Here is a 16,496-nt window from a genome sequence, read left to right on the forward strand (position 1 = left end):
CACTGCTGCCTCTGTGCACAAACCAGCAGAACTGGCCAGTTGTGTCAGAGGAATGTATGCTGCACACCCTTTCAGAGTCTCCTGATTGACATTCTCTCTGCTCCCTGCGGCACAATGATGCCTGCTGTTCCCACTGGGATGGCGTGGCTCTGAATAGCCCATCCCCACACAGGACTGTAGCAAAAAAGTTACAATAGAACTTAAAACATCTATGCTAAAACATACTGTTGTTATTGGTTTCAAACCCTAACCCTAACCCATGAAAGCTTATGCCCAAATAAATTTGTTAGTCTCTAAGGTGCCACAAGCAGGGCCGGCTCCAGGCACCAGCCTACCAAGCATGTGCTTGGGGCGGCACCTGGAGGGGGGCAACACTCCGGCCCGAGAGCGGGGCCGTGACCGGGCTCGCCGCCCTTCCCCCGGCGCTCCGGCCAGCCGGGGAGAGCGGGGCCGCGGCCTTGCTCTCCGCCCTCCTCCCGGCGCTCCGGCCGGCCGGGGAGAGCAGGGCCGCGGCGGGCTCGCCGCCCTCCCCCGGCGCTCCGGCTGGCCGGGGAGAGCGGGGCCGCCCTTCCCCGGCGCTCCAGCCAGTCGGGGAGAGCAGGGCCGTGGCCGGGCTCTCCTCTCTCCTCTCGGCGCTCCGGCCGGTCGGAGAGAGCGGGGCCCCGGCTGGGCTCGCCGCCCTCCCCTGCTGCGCTCCCCGTGGGGCGGGGGGCGACAGGAGGCTTTTTTGCCTGGGGCGGCAAAAAAGCCAGAGCCGGCCCTGGCCACAAGGACTCCTCATTGTTTTTTCCTATTGTTACTGTCGTTGTTAGCTCTTCTGTCCTCCTCCCTCTGTCCCGAGCAGAACTTGTTTTTTTTTAGCTACCCATTGCATCTTGACTTTTAGATATTAAGCTCTTTGGGGCAGTTCTTTATTATATGTTTGTACATTGCCTAGCACAATAGTGGCTTGACTTATCTGAGGACTCTAGGCACTAGTGCAGGGGTGGGCAAACTTTTTGGCCCGAGGGCCACATCGGGATTGCGTAACTGTATGGAGGGCCGGGTAGGGAAGGCTGTGCCCCCCAAACAGCCTGGCCCCTGCCCCCTATCTGCCCCCTCCCACTTCCTGCCCCCTGACTGCCCCCCTCAGAACTCCCAACCCATCCAACCCCCCTGCTCCCTGTCCCCTGACTGCCCTCCTGACCCCTATCCACATCCCCCGGCCCCTGACAGGCCCCCCGGGACTCCCACCCCCAACCCTCCCTGTTCCCGATCCCCTGACTGCCCCCCTCAGAATCTCTGCCCCATGCAACCGCCCCCCCTCCCTGATGCCCCCCAGGACCTCCCACTCCCTTACCCAACCCCCCTGCTCCCCGCCCCCTTACAAGCAGCAGGAGCTTGCAGCCGCAACACCCGGCCAGAGCCAGCTGCGCTCCCCACGCTGCCCAGCAGGAGCGGCGGGCCAGAGTGCAGCCTGCACGGTGGTGTGGCTGCAGGGGTGGGGGAGTTGACAGCGGGGGAGGGGCCAGGGACTAGGCTCCCTGGCGGGGAGCTCAGGGGCCGAGCAGGCCGGTCCCACCGGCCGGATGTGGTCCGCGGGGCATAGTTTTCCCACGTCTGCACTAATGCAATAAAGATAATTACAAGACTAATTTAATATAATTTTGTGTGATAACTTAAATGTAATTTGTAATTAATATAATGAATGTCATATAATTTATCATTTAATATATTATAGGTACATAGTGATGCAAGGAATAGATCCAGGGGTGAAAGTAACTCCGGTCACTTACTGGTATGGGGCTGGGGCCGGCTCCACCCCTGGAAGAGGTGGGGCCTCGGGCAGAAGGGGCCCCTGTTGGAGGCCTGCGGCAGGGCCGCCGATGTGGGTGTGCAGCATCGTTAAAGCGCTGCTGTAGCAAAGGACTGTCCTTAAAGCGCTGCTGCGGCAGCGCTTTAACTTCCCTGCCCCTTTTGCCCCCACCTGTCGGCAGCCCTGTTGATACGGACCCTACCAGCAGGGCTACCGACGGGGGAGGGAAAAGGGGCAGGGATATCAAAGCGCTGCCATGGCAGCGCTTTAATGTGGGCTGAGTACGGGCTGGTACTGGCTTCTTACCGGTACGCCATACCGGCCCGTACCGGCTCACTTTCACCACTGAATAAATCCTACACAAGAAGAGAGAACATCAGCAGTAGATGCAACATCCAAATCACATGCTCTTAAGAGAATGATCAGTAGTGCCAGATAGGGAGTTTAAGGTTAGGATAACTCATCCTTTGAATTTGGCACACAACATGACTAAGTATAAAATGGAAACAGGTCTATGTACTTTTGTTTGTTTTATTAGTTTTTATTGTGTTCATTATCATAGCATTTACCTGGTTTAAATTAAAAAAGAAGATTTATAACTCACAACTGGTCCCATTGTGATAGGCACTGAGCAGAGAAGTAGCACAAAAGACTGTCCCTGCCCCAGAGAGTTTACAGTCTAGGCATCTGACAGGACAAGAAAATAAGATGAAATAGACAAATGGTGGTGTTGTGGGATGGGAGGATGAGGAAACAATTAAATGAAAGTTTAGCAGAAAAACAGAAGACACAGCTTGGATCTTTATTCTAAAATCTGGTAGCAAAAATATGCCAGTTAATCCCACCTGTCGAGAGTTTTACAGGGGGTGAAAAGTGGTCTCTCGGGTAATTGGGTCCTGAGTTATTCACTGTTTGAACTGCACGTGGAAGTAAAAAAGAACCGAATGTTGAGATTGAAGCATTCAGGTTACAGGCTCGTAGCAGCCTACCCTATTCAGGAGGCATGCAGCTTCCTTTTTTGCCAGCTGTAATTTCTGAGTGCTCTTCAGGTGTATTCTTAATAAAGACATATTTTAGTACTCTAACCTGGTGATGACAAAAGTGTGGCTGGCATTGTAAGGTCCATATAAGAGTGGAGTGGTTGAGCCCATCTGATCAGTTACAGATAAGAAACTAAATATCCATCACTGCTTCCACATCTAGCATTCCAAGAACAGTAATAAATCCAATGTAATCGTCCAATGGGGACACTCTGAGACCATATATAGGATTGCAAGATCTTTCTATTGAATCATCCTTGGCTCAGGTTCTAAAACTAAGATTGATGGGAAATGATTAGGACCCTACCAAATTCATGGCCCATTTTGGTCAAATTCGCAGTCATGGGATTTTCTAAATAGTCAATTTCACTCTTTCAGATGTTTACATCTGAAATTTCACAGTGTTGTAACCATGGGGGTCCCAACCCAAAAGGGAGTCGTGGGGGATCACAAAGCTCTTGTAGATGGGTTGTAGATTGCCACACTCGCTTCTGCGCTGCTTTCAGGGCTGGGCTGTTTCTGTGGGCTAGAGAGACCAATGTCAGAGGAGATATTGGAGGTAAACCCTAGAAACAGCCAAGCTTAGAGGAGAAGCTTGGGTTGAGGTTTATGTTGTATTACTCTTTCTGAATTACCAGTAAAGCCAAACCCCAGAAAGAGAATGATATTGAACACTCCAAGGATGTGGTGGGGGCTCAACTCACTCACAGACCCCAAGAGAAGCATTTTGGCACAAGGCAGCACATGTCTCCTAACTGGTGCAGAAATTGCCCTTCTTCTCTAGAATCATTCACTATACCAAAAAGCATCATTCCCATCTTATCAGGGTTGAGGTGTCAGCTAGCTCACCTTGATCCCTAGCACATCAGTCATTGCTAAAGAAGAGACATTCTTGAATCTGGGTTCAAGAAAAAGGCAACAGAACTGAGCATTTTGTCTTATCTGCCCTGCACATACATCTGTAGTATCCGAGTCCCAGATCTTCAAAGGCATTTAGGTGCCTAACTTCCATGGAAATCATTTGGAGTTAGGCACCTAAATATCTTTGAGGATACATGCTCCTTATAAGTCACATAAAGTCAGCAAAATGTATTTTAAAAAATGTTGGTTTTGTTCTCTCCTTCCCATCCATGAGCATGCATGGAAACAATCTTCTTTAACATCCTTTTCATCTAGCATAATCTGTTGATATAGTATAGTAGGCTTTTGTCTGGCCCCCTGGAAGAAGAGATGAATTTTACATTTTGTTTTAAAGGTGGTAAGATTGCAGCAATTATGATCTGTTGTGGCAGGGTGTTCTATCGCCCGGGGCTATTGAAACATATCCTGAGGCCTATGACCTTATGAATTTATGGCTCTGATACACTTGATAACTCAAAAGTATTTTCTTATTTATTTGACTGCTTACATTTGCCTTAGATTTTCAGTAATGGAAAGGTATGAAGTAGAATTCTTACCTAAAACTACTTACCCTTGGAATCCCCAAAAAACCTCTTGAGAACTGTTTGGCTGTTTCATGACAGTTTTAGAAGACAGAGAATAATTAACAACAAAAATGCCTTGAGGATTTCTTTCTTAACTTTCATCTTTCAGGGTCTATCATGTTAGAAAAGAATCCTCAATAAATTTTAAATTTAGAATATTAAGTAAAAAAAAAAACCTGAATAATATATATGCTGGTGCATTTGTTTTCTGCAACACAGCCATGGCTGCTCCATTTTAGCTTCTCTTTTGCTTACCCCACCTGCAATTAGTGCAGGTCTTGACAAGATATACTATAAGAAATGACTGACCACCTTAAAAGAGATAATAGCCACTTAAGTTTTGTGTGCATACACTGCAGTTGTATATTGCACAGAGATATTACTGTTACATGCCCAGACCAGGGACAGTTTAAAACTTAAATTTTATTAAACTTGATATTAAAAAAATCCACTGCTTGAACAAGCCCCGTTGCTGCTCAGTACTTTCAAAGCACACACCCCTCTGCTGCTGCAACCAGAATTATCCTTTTTGCCCCCCTCAGCAAACCTTCAATCCTTAAAGGGAGATGCTACAGGTAAATCTAACCCTGACATTCTCTTGTCAGTGCTACACTTCCAGCTCATAAAAGTAATGTCATCTCAGCATTTCTATTAACAATATACAGCATACAGTCCATTCATTTTATTTATTAAGAGTAATCTACAAATTCTGCAAGCTTATAACAGTCCTTCTCAATTGAATCTCCACTTCCACAAGTTCTGGTACTGATGTTGAAAACTGAATCTCTTCCGTTTATTTCACATTAAGCAGAATGTTTCTGCGGCAAGTGTGGTTCTACTATCCAACAGAATAGCCATCTTAAATTCCCAAAGATATTCCTATCTTATGAAATTACAGTTACCATATAATAAAGGGTATAACTAGGTAACTCCAAGTCACTGGCATATGTAAGCTATTTAGAAAAGACTCCTCTAAATTAACATAATAAAGTATCCAGAACTATAAAACACTTTATTTAGAACCATATCCATATCATAAGTCAATATAACATCATTTACAAATATTACATCAGTCTTTGATACAATGCAGGGTAAGGTACAGGAATAGGTACATGGTGTATGACATGTGCAAACATGAGCACAGCCCATGGTGCATTCACCAACCCAACAGTTAGATGTAGACACTGATAAATAGGTGTCCTTAACTGTTCATATGTGAGTATCTGTGGGGATGTTCTCTCTCTAGCAGGATGACCTCTCATGTCAGTAGATTGTTCTGTCATCTTATACACTACTGATTTTAGGTTCTATATTCCTATTTTGGCATTCATGTCTTTCAACAGCTGGTGTGAATGTCACATCAGTGTGATGATCAGTTTTGAAGTTTACAGGATTAACAATATCCTCATTTCCCAGATGTGGATAAAATGTTTCTGCCTCTGGATTCAGCTTCTGTGCTATGGACAGTAACTGGTTTCATCACATAATATAGTTCATCTTCACTCTGACTATGAGAATTACTGGAGTCCAAATTCCTGTTTTCATTGTGAGCTCTCATTGTGCTAGTTTGCCTTGTTCTCTGTGTCTTCTGCTGTGATGGTTAAGAGGGTTATATCCAAGGATAAGATGTCACAGGGAAGTAAAAGATTGTGGTGAAGAACACATCCTTTTTTATCTTCTGCTTTTACTTCATGGTCTGTACTACCCCCTTTCCTTTGAAGTACTACATGAATTTTATCTTCCCAATAGGAATTGAATGTGCCTGGTCCCCCTCTCTTTGAAAGTGTCTGGAAAAGTAGTCTGCCATCTGGTATGAGGGCAGCACTATCCACTTTCTGATCTTAGTGATTCTTTCCATGAGCAGTATGTGTTTTTAAGAACATTTTGATTCCAGTTCATAAGCTTCTTTTATCTGCTGTTTCTATTTCTCAACATAATCATTATGGCCCCCACAGGCAGGGTAGACCAAATGCAATGCCAATGGGAAAATGTTGGGTTTGACCAGTGACCCTGACCTGATCTTTGACCACCTCAGCAGACCTTCAATCCATAAAGAGAGAGTACACAGGTAAACCTAACCCTGACATTCCCTTATGAGTGCTACAATATTAGTGCCATTTAAGCTTCTTCCTTCTCTTCTTCTTTTGTGACAGAAACTTCGAAAGCTTTCCTGCTGGAAGGGTAAATCTTTATCTTTTCTTCTCCCTTTTCAAGCTATTAATTATCAGCCCTTTATTTACCACTTTCACCTTATATGGAAAAAAAAATATTTATTTATTTATTTGTGGATAGTTCTGGAGCAGAATGCTAGAAAGGGAAAATAACACAGCCTAACATAATTATTAAGAGACTTGTCATAAGAAAACTGCTGAGTTGACAGTGGAAGATGGCCATACAATAGGAAAGTTTGGAACAGGGCATGACAACAAAATAATACAAATACTCCTGTGAGATTTATTTTTGTATGGCTTTCAAAAGAGGAAAGAAGGGCAGGAGTAAAAAGCAGAGAATGGGTGTAGCAGGCAATTACATTGAAAGGAATTTAAATAGCATATATTGACAGGGAGTGTGTTCTACTAGATAAAGCAAGAGACTGGAACCCCCGCACTACTAAAATATGATCGCATCTTTGGTGCCTGGTCTTGGACAGGTCGCTCATGCAAACATTTTCAAAAGTGGTCTCTTAATTTGAGATCCTCAATTTTGGGGTCCCCTTTGACTTCAGCTGGAGTTGTGGGTGTTCATCACTTCTGAAAATTAGGCATAGTGGGTAAAATTCTGACCCCACTGAAGCTGATGGCAAAACTCCCATTAACTTCAGTGGAGTCAGGATTTCACTCTGTATATCTTAACTTTGGACACCCAAAGACAGAGGCATCCAAAATCAGAGGCTGCTTTTGACAATGTTGACCTTAAGTTTTATGTTTTAGTTTCCTTATCTGTAACACTAATAATTTACCTACCTCATGTGGGTTTGTGAGATTAGTTAGTTGGGGCAAAATGTAGCTGACTCTTGTGCGGATATGCAAAGCAGGAAAGGTGCAAGAAGCCTTTCTCTCCTCCTGCACTCCTCTGGCACAGGGACCAACCACAGTGGGTCTATGTACACTGTGTCTGGAAACGAGCCTCCCAGCATGGTTAGACAGATTTATGTTACTGGGGCTTTTAGCATGCTCAAAGTAGCCGTGCAAATGTTGCTTTGATGCTGAGGCTCTCAAGTTCCACCCTACCCCAAGGTTTGAAAGCCCGAGTTCCAGCCTGACCCACAGCATCTACATAGCTACTTTTAGAGCACTAATGCGAGCTCTGGTTACACGAGTTTGACTGCCCAGGCTGAGAGGCTCACTCCCAGATGCAGTGTAGACCTACTGAGTGAGTATGGGAGCATAGAATGTACTGCCTCAAGGTGCATGGGTGAGCTAGCTGATCTGCCCAGGTGCAGAGGAGGGATCTTGCTACACATAGTGTAGTGCAGTGGTTCTCAAACTTTTGTACTGGTGACCCCTTTCACATAGCAAGCCTCTGAGTGCGACCCCCCCATTATAAATTAAAAACATTTTTTAATATATTTAATACCATTATAAATGTGGGAGGCAAAGCGGAGTTTGGGGTGGAGGTTGACAGCTCGCAACCCCCCCATGTAATAACCTTGTGACCACCTGAGGGATCCAAACCACCAACTTGAGAACCCCTTGTGTAGTGGCTGTGTCAGTGCTTGCTACCCAGGTACCTCTAAGATGAATTCTATCTGATTCACACAGATTTGTTACTGAGGGCTCAGGTTGCAGTGCAGCCCTTCCCATGCTATCTAGAATAGTAGAAGGCACCTTGGGCACTGTCTAAATTTAATACATTGTTTTTAAAATATAAAGGATAGCCGTAAACTAAATGTATAATTGTAAACTATATAGCAATGCATGTTATATTACTAAAAGCAGGAACTGAACCAAAACCCTGGATCGAGGGTGAGACAAGTTTGCTGCTTGGATCTGCCTCTGTATTAGGCTTTATACAAACATTGTATCCATTAAAAACATCCCTTTAAAATTAAAATGTCTATTTACTGTGGTTGACTTGGCATGTGGGTCCTCACCCTACATGTGCAGTTTATATGCTCAATAGCATGTCTGGAAGTGAAAGAGGTGTGAAATGAAAGAGAACATTGCCAGAGTTTTCTGTAGCAGATGTGAAATGAAATTTGAAAGTATGCAGGAAATCATCCCTAGTTAAAGCTCATAATTAGAATATTTCAGAGTTTCTGTTGGACTGATTTAAAAATTTAGTACAAAAAATGTAAAAAAAAAAAAAAAGAGTCTGACTTGTGCCCACAAAAAATGAACATACATGGATGAATACACATTTGCGTGCGCAATACCCACATTTACACACACACAATTCAGGTGATTAGGCACACAAGTAGCAAAGAGTCCTGTGGCACCTTATAGACTAACAGACGTATTGGAGCATGAGCTTTCATGGGTGAATACTCACTTCGTCGGATGCAAGTGGATATTCACCCATGAAAGCTCATGCTCCAATACGTCTGTTAGTCTATAAGGTGCAACAGGACTCTTTGCTGCTTTTACAGATCCAGACTAACACGGCTACCCCTCTGATACTAGGCATACAAGTGTATATGATATTTACATATACATATGTGCATACAAAAATATGTGCATATGTTTTGTTTTGCAGGCATGTCCACCTCCAGTTTTCAAAACTGGGCCTAAAGATGATTTCCATAAAAATGTATCTCATTCATGGCTGCAAATGATTACCCTTGCTGTGTTTTCATGCTTTCTTATTGGAAATGTTACTCTAAAACTTCATAAGAGACATAGAAGGAATAATGACATCTGAAAGCAGCTTCCATAACATTACATTATAATATTCGTACAGTGATTAAACATGGCTCACACAGTGTAGTGGGCAATCTTCCAGTCTTGTCCATTCTGCCATACTAAGTTCCAAACCAAATGTTGTCAAGAACAATGTAGCATTGTGTACAAAAGACCTTGAAAATGACAATGTTGCTATCAAACAGAAGGTGCAATTGCAACACCAGTTTGGAGTGTGCCCTATCCCTGCATCTGTTAGACAATTGGGCATTAATATTGATCAGTAGGATCTTGGAACACTGTACACCTGTACCCCGATATAACACGACCCGATATAACATGAATTCGGAGATAATGCGGTAAAGCAGCACTCTGGGGTGGGTGGGGTAGATCAAAGCAAGTTCGATATAACGTGGTTTCACCTATAATGCGGTAAGATTTTTTGACTCCCGAGGACAGCGTTATATCGGGGTAGAGGTGTACTTATTCTGTACAGACGAAAAAAGCTTGATCCAACTTCTAAACATTATTTAAGCAAAGCATTATTTCAAGCAGACTCTTTCATTTCCTTGGAATTTGATGTGCAATGCTATATTCTTGAGAAATGTTCTGAATCTGATAAAAATGCCTATTTACGGTATATTGATGCTCAAAAATAATATGGCAGAATGAGTTATCACTTCCAGCCATTACCTTATTGGCAATTTAGCTAGCTAATCTTTTTATTTACCATGCTCCAGCCATTTATAATTTGAAAATCACTGCTGATAATTCAGGTATATTTCTGATGATGCCACTTATCTTAGACCTCTTACCACTTTGGCTGGGAAAATGCAAAGTGAAGTTTAAACTAAAGTGTGACATTACTCTAGTCACACTAAGTTGGCATTAGCCCTCTGTAACCAGTGAGATGTTTTAAAAAGGAAGAATATATGTACTGCCAGCAAGGCTTGATCCATGTCTCAAAGGCAGAATTATCACCCAGGCAGACACAGATTACTGGGAGGGATGTTCTCATAAAGAATTAGGTTCTCGATAATGTTATGCATACATCTGACATTCAGATTCATGTTCAGGGGTCTGGTATTCAAATTTATTCCGTATAAATCGTAAGGTATATAAATAATTAGCACCATTTAAAAAATCATTCTCTCTTTTATATTAATCATTTTATGACATTGTTCTGAATATTCCACTACTGATACACAATCCTTGTACTGGAGGCCATGTGATCTTTGTCTCTGTATCCTATATGTAATTCTATATTTATAAATATATAAAACATGGTGCAGAATGCTCTGCTGGGACATCAGTGAGTCCAAAAAATACTAATGAAGTTGAAATAAAAACAATTGTACCAGCAATAACGTACTATGCTAATGTGCCTATATCAATTTGACTGCAGATAAATATAATGTATGGCTTGAGTTGGCCTTTGCTCTTTAATTCAGAATGTGAATTATGTGTGTACATGATCTATATATGCATCAGTGGACAAGTCTGTACAGTGGGCTTCAGGGAAGATCCTTCAATATATGAGTAACAGATTCTTTTTACAAACTCTGGCAAACAATGTATTTTCCCTTATTTTAACATTATCCAAGTGGACTCAATTCAGGTTTTTAGTGCTATTTATAGAAGGAAGTGCAGTCTCTTCTGTTGAAAGTGTTTGACTTTGTATAAAATACTTGAATAGTCATTGGAACTGGAGGAATAGAACTCAGGCTTATTTTTTTCCCTTTTTCTTGTACAGAATGAGAGAGTAAATAGGAGTGCCCACCTGGACTTCTCTATATCACTCATTATTGTATAGAACCCATATATTTTCTCCTCCTCTCTAAACTACATAGTCCTACTTTTTATTAATCTCTCTTCAATGGCATTCTTTCCAGGTCCCTGACTATTTTCATTGCTCTTCATCTGACCTTTTTAAATTTCGCCATATCCTTTTATGAGATGTGCTGACCAGAATTAGAACATAGTGTTCCAGGTGACGGAATACCAATGGTTTATATAATGGTGGTATAATACTTTGTGTTATTCTTAATCTTTCTTAAACCATCTATGTGCATTCAGAGGATGTTTCCATTGAGCTTGTCCAACCTGATGCCTAAATCTTTTTCCAGAGACATGACTCATAGACTTTAAGGTCAGAAGGGACCATTATGATCATCTAGTCTGACCTCCCGCATGATGCAGGCCACAAAAGCTGACCCACCCACTCCTGGAATAATACTCTCCCTTGACTCAGCTGTTGAAGTCCCCAGATCATGATTTAAAGACTTCAAGTCGCAGAGAATCCTCCAGCAAGCGACCCCTGCCCCATGCTGTGGAGGAAGGCGAAAAACCTCCAGAGACTCTGCCAATCTACCCTGGAGGAAAATTCCTTCCCGACCCCAAATATGGCGATCAGCTGAACCCCGAGCATGTGAGCAAGATTCTCCAGCCAGACCCTCCGGAAAAAAGTTCTCTGTAGTAACTTTTAATATCCCATCATTGACCATTGTTACTAATTACCAGCGATGGCACGTTATTGACCTATTGACTAAAATCACGTTATCCCATCAAACCATCCCCTCCATAAACTTATCAAGCTTAATCTTAAAGCCAGAGAGGTCTTTCGCCCCCACTGTTTCCCTCAGAAGGCTGTTCCAGAACTTCACCCCTCTGATGGTTAGAAACTTCGTCTAATTTCAAGCCTAAACTTCCCGACGGCCAGTTTATATCCATTTGTTCTCGTGTCCACATTAGTACTGAGCTGAAATAATTCCTCTCCCTCCCTGGTATTTATTCCTCTGATATATTTAAAGAGAGCAATCATATCCCCCCTCAGCCTTCTTTTGGTTAAGGTAAACAAACCGAGCTCCTCGAGTCTCCTTTCATACGACAGGTTTTCCATTCCTCGGATCATCCTAGTGGCCCTTCTCTGTACCCGTTCCAGTTTGTATTCATCCTTTTTAAACATGGGAGACCAGAACTGCACACAGTACTTCAAATGAGGTCTCACCAGTGCCTTGTATAATGGAACCAGCACCTCCTTATCCCTACTAGAAATACCTCGCCTAATGCATCCCAGGACCCGCATTAGCTTTTTTCACAGCCACGTCACATTGCCGACTCATAGTCATCCTGTGATCAACCAGGACTCCGAGGTTCTTCTCCTCTTCCGTTACTTCCAACCGATGCGTCCCCAGCTTATAACTAAAATTCTTGTTAGTCATCCCTAAATACATCACCTTACACTTCTCACTATTAAATTTCATCCTATTACTATTACTCCAGTTTACAAGGTCATCCAAATCTCCCTGCAGGATATCCCGATCCTTCTCTGAATTGGCAATACCTCCCAACTTTGTATCATCCACAAACTTTATCAGCCCACTCCTACATTCGGTTCCGAGGTCAGTAATAAATAGATTAAATAAAATCGGACCCAAAACCGAACCTTGAGGAACTCCACTGGTAACCTCCCTCCAACCTGACAGTTCACCTTTCAGTACGACCCGCTGAAGTCTCCCCTTTAACCAGTTCTTTATCCACCTCTGGATTTTCATATTGATCCCCATCTTTTCCAATTTAACCAATAATTCCTCATGCGGTACCGTATCAAACGCTTTACTGAAATCGAGGTATATTAGATCCACCGCATTTCCTTTATCTAAAAAATCTGTTACTTTCTCAAAGAAGGAGATCAGGTTGGTTTGGCACGATCTACCTTTTGTAAAACCGTGTTGTAATTTGTCCCAATTGCCATTGACCTCAAGGTCCTTAACTACTTTCTCCTTCAAAATTTTTTCCAAGACCTTGCATATTACAGATGTTAAACTAACAGGCCTGTAGTTACCTGGGTCACTTTTTTTCCCCTTCTTGAAAATAGGAACCACATTAGCTATTCTCCAGTCCAACAGTACCACCCCCGAGTTTACAGATTCATTAAATATTATCGCTAACGGGCTTGCAATTTCTCTCACCAGTTCCTTTAATATTCTCCGATGAAGATCATCCGGTCTGCCCGATTTAGTTCCGTTAAGCTGTTCGAGTTTGGCTTCTACCTTGGATACGGTAATGTCAACGCCCCCTCCTTTATTCCCATCCGTCACGTTGCCACTATTCCTGAGTCCTTCATTAGCCTCATTAAAGACCGATGCAAAATATTCGTTTAGATATTGTGCCATGCCTAGATTATCCTTAATCTCCACTCCATCTACAGTCTTAAGCGGTCCCACTTCTTCTTTCTTAGTTTTCTTCCTATTTATGTGGCTATAAAACCTCTTATTATTGGTTTTAATTCCCCTCGCAAGGTCCAACTCTACACGGCTTTTGGCCTTTCTCACTCCATCTCTACATGCTCTGACCTCAATAAGGTAGGTTTCTTTGCTGATCCCTCCCATCTTCCACTCCTTGTACGCTTTCTGTTTTTTCTTAATCACCCGTCTGAGACGCTCGCTCATCCAGTTCGGTCTAAATCTCCTGCCTACGAACCATTTTCCCTTTCTCGGGATACAGGCCTCCGACAGCTCCTGCAACTTCAACTTGAAATAATCCCAGGCGCCTTCCGCCTTTAGATCCATAAATATGTTAGTCCAATCTACTTCCCTAACTAGTCGCCTTAATTTATTAAAATTAGCCCTTTTGAAATCGTAAACCTTAGTCTCTGATTTAATTTTGTTAATCCTTCCATTTAGTTTAAACCGAATTAGCTCATGATCACTCGAGCCAAGGTTGTCCCCTACAACCATTTCCTCAACAAGGTCCTCACTACTCACCAAAACCAAATCTAAAATGGCATCCCCTCTCGTCAGTTCAGCAACTACTTGATGAAGGAATTCATCCGCTATCACGTCTAGAAAAATCTGAGCCCTATTATTGTTACTAGCATTTGTTCCCCAATCTATATCTGGGAAGTTAAAGTCTCCCATGATTACACAGTTCCTATTAGTATTTACTTCCCTAAAAACATTAAAGAGTTCTCTGTCCATATCCAGGCTAGATCCCAGCGGTCTATAGCACACCCCAAGCACTATCCCAGGGGAGGTTCTAGTAGTTCTTTTACCCAGTGTGAGTATTGCCCAGACAGACTCCGTCTTATCCATTCCATCACTTATTATTTCTTTACAGTTTATCTAATTGTTGACATACAATGCTACTCCCCCACCTTTACCTTTGTTCCGGTCTCTCCTAAACAGCACATACCCCTCCATACCTGTACTCCAGTCATGACTACCGTTCCACCACGTTTCGGTTATTCCTATGATATCCGGTTTCATTTCTCGGACCAGGAGCTCCAATTCCTCCATTTTGTTACCTAGGCTTCTCGCACTGGTGTATAAACATCTTAATTTATGCCGTTTGGCCTCTCTCACATTTGTTATCCAATTTGGTACGGACACCGTACCGCCAGTATGACCTCTTAGTCTAGTATCCATCCCCCCCCTTCTCCTTATGTCCAATCTCTTCCCCCCAGCTGTAACTGTTCTTATCTCATCGACCTCCCTCTCAATGTTATAATCTGGTGTGGAGATTAACTGGACATCTCCCAACCGTCTCCCCCAAATTCCTAGTTTAAAGCTCTTTTGATGAGATGAGCCAGCCTCCCTCCCAGAAGTCTATTTCCTTCCCTACTTAGGTGAAGTCCGTCCCGTGAGAACAGTTTTCTGTCCCCGAAAGCCTCCCAGTGGCCATACATCCCGAAGCCCTCTTTATAGCACCACTCTCTTAGCTAACTATTTATCATCACAATCCTGTCACCCCTTTGCTGCCCTTCTCTAGGAACAGGCAGAATCCCACTGAAGATGATCTGAGCCTTGATTTCCTTAAGCCTCTTCCCCAGCCTGGCATAATCTCCCTTGATTCTCTCCAGCGAGAACCTAGCCGTGTCATTCGTTCCTACGTGAAGGATGATCAAGGGGTTCTTACCTGCTCCTTTTAGGATCCTTTTCAACCGCAGGTCCACATCCCGTATCTTAGCGCCTGGTAGACAGCACACCCTTCTGTTCTCTGGGTCCGCCCTGGTCACAGGCCTGTCTAACCTCCTCAGTAAGGAGTCCCCAATCACGTAAACCTGCCTTTGCCTGGTGACAGTGCAATCTACTAATCTATCCCCTGTTCCCTCTAGTTGCAACCCCTGTCCATTCCTATTTTCCCTTATAATCCCCCTTATGCCATCCTGTATCCTCCCGGGGCCCAGCTTTGGTGCTGTCTCCATCAACTCCTCCTCTCTTTCTATGGGAATAGCCGCTCTTCTCTTCTTCCTCACCCTCCCCCCTTCAGTTACCACCTGCTGCACCCCTTCCTCGTTTTCCAAACACCCAAACCTGTTCCTGAGCTCTATTTCCCCTTCACTGGCCCTCCTTTTCCTTGGCCTGCTTCTCACGGTCACATGCTTCCACTGCCCTTGTTTTCCCCCCGGCATTCCCCTCTCACAGGCCTTTGCCCCTGCTTCCTCCTGTACCCCTGAGCATTCCCCTTCAGCCACTCCTTGCCTTTGCTCCATCAGCTGCTCGAACCCCCTTCTAAACTCTACGAGGGTATCTACCTGCATCTCCAAACCTCGGATCTTTTCTTCTAGCAGCTCTATTAGGCAGCACTTCATGCAGCCATACCTCTGTTCAGGCACCCCCGGTAGGACCATGTACATACCGCAGCTGCCACATGCAATCATCTGCATTGTGTCCCCTGCTGCTTGGCTCATGGCTGCTGTTGTCTGAGCCCACCTGCTCACCTGTGCCCTCCGCACCTGGGGGAACACAGCACACGGGACACCGCGCCCTCCTGACTCCCCTTCCACCTCCCCCTGTAAACTCCCACTCAAACTCCCCTGTTAGCAGCTCCTGTGCCGCTGCTCGCATTGATATTGAAAGCAAGAGTAGTTCTCCAACCTCTGTCTCACATATTTGTATATATTTTCCCCACCCCTTCATTCTGTGACATTAAAACTGAATCTGATCCACAGCACATTACTTAGTCCAAACCTCAGGTGCTGTTCTTAAGTTATTTCCTCATATTTTAAACATTCAATCCAGCTTCTTTCTGATGCTAAGTAATTGGAGTTGCCTCTCGGTAATGTGTTGGTACACTCACCAAATATCTGTGCTGATCAGGTATTTTAGCCCTGATTCCCATGTCTCACCCTCAAAGGATGTGCTAGAGTATATTATGCCTACTCGAGTAAATTGTGCATCGGTGTTTTATGAAACCATGTTGTTGCATGAATTTATGAAAACAAATATAATTATAGCATTAGTGATAAAACTGTGTACCAATTATTAAACTATTAGATCTTATAGTTTGCCAATAAGTGTTGTTATTCGTACTTATTAGTTACAAGCAAAACCCTCTC

The 16,496-nt window shown here is 43.6% G+C and overlaps 1 protein-coding gene across 1 annotated transcript in view; it reads left to right on the plus strand.

Annotated features, from left to right (window-relative positions):
* CTNNA3 (catenin alpha 3) overlaps window positions 1–16,496 on the plus strand; it is a 968,742-nt gene that overhangs the window by 618,859 nt on the left and 333,387 nt on the right. The gene's annotated exons all lie outside the window — the stretch shown is intronic.

The sequence above is a fragment of the Terrapene carolina genome, unplaced genomic scaffold, assembly GCF_002925995.2.
Source record: "Terrapene carolina triunguis isolate 2854851 unplaced genomic scaffold, T_m_triunguis-2.0 Scaffold95, whole genome shotgun sequence".
In the NCBI taxonomy this organism is placed as follows: Eukaryota; Metazoa; Chordata; order Testudines; family Emydidae; genus Terrapene; species Terrapene triunguis.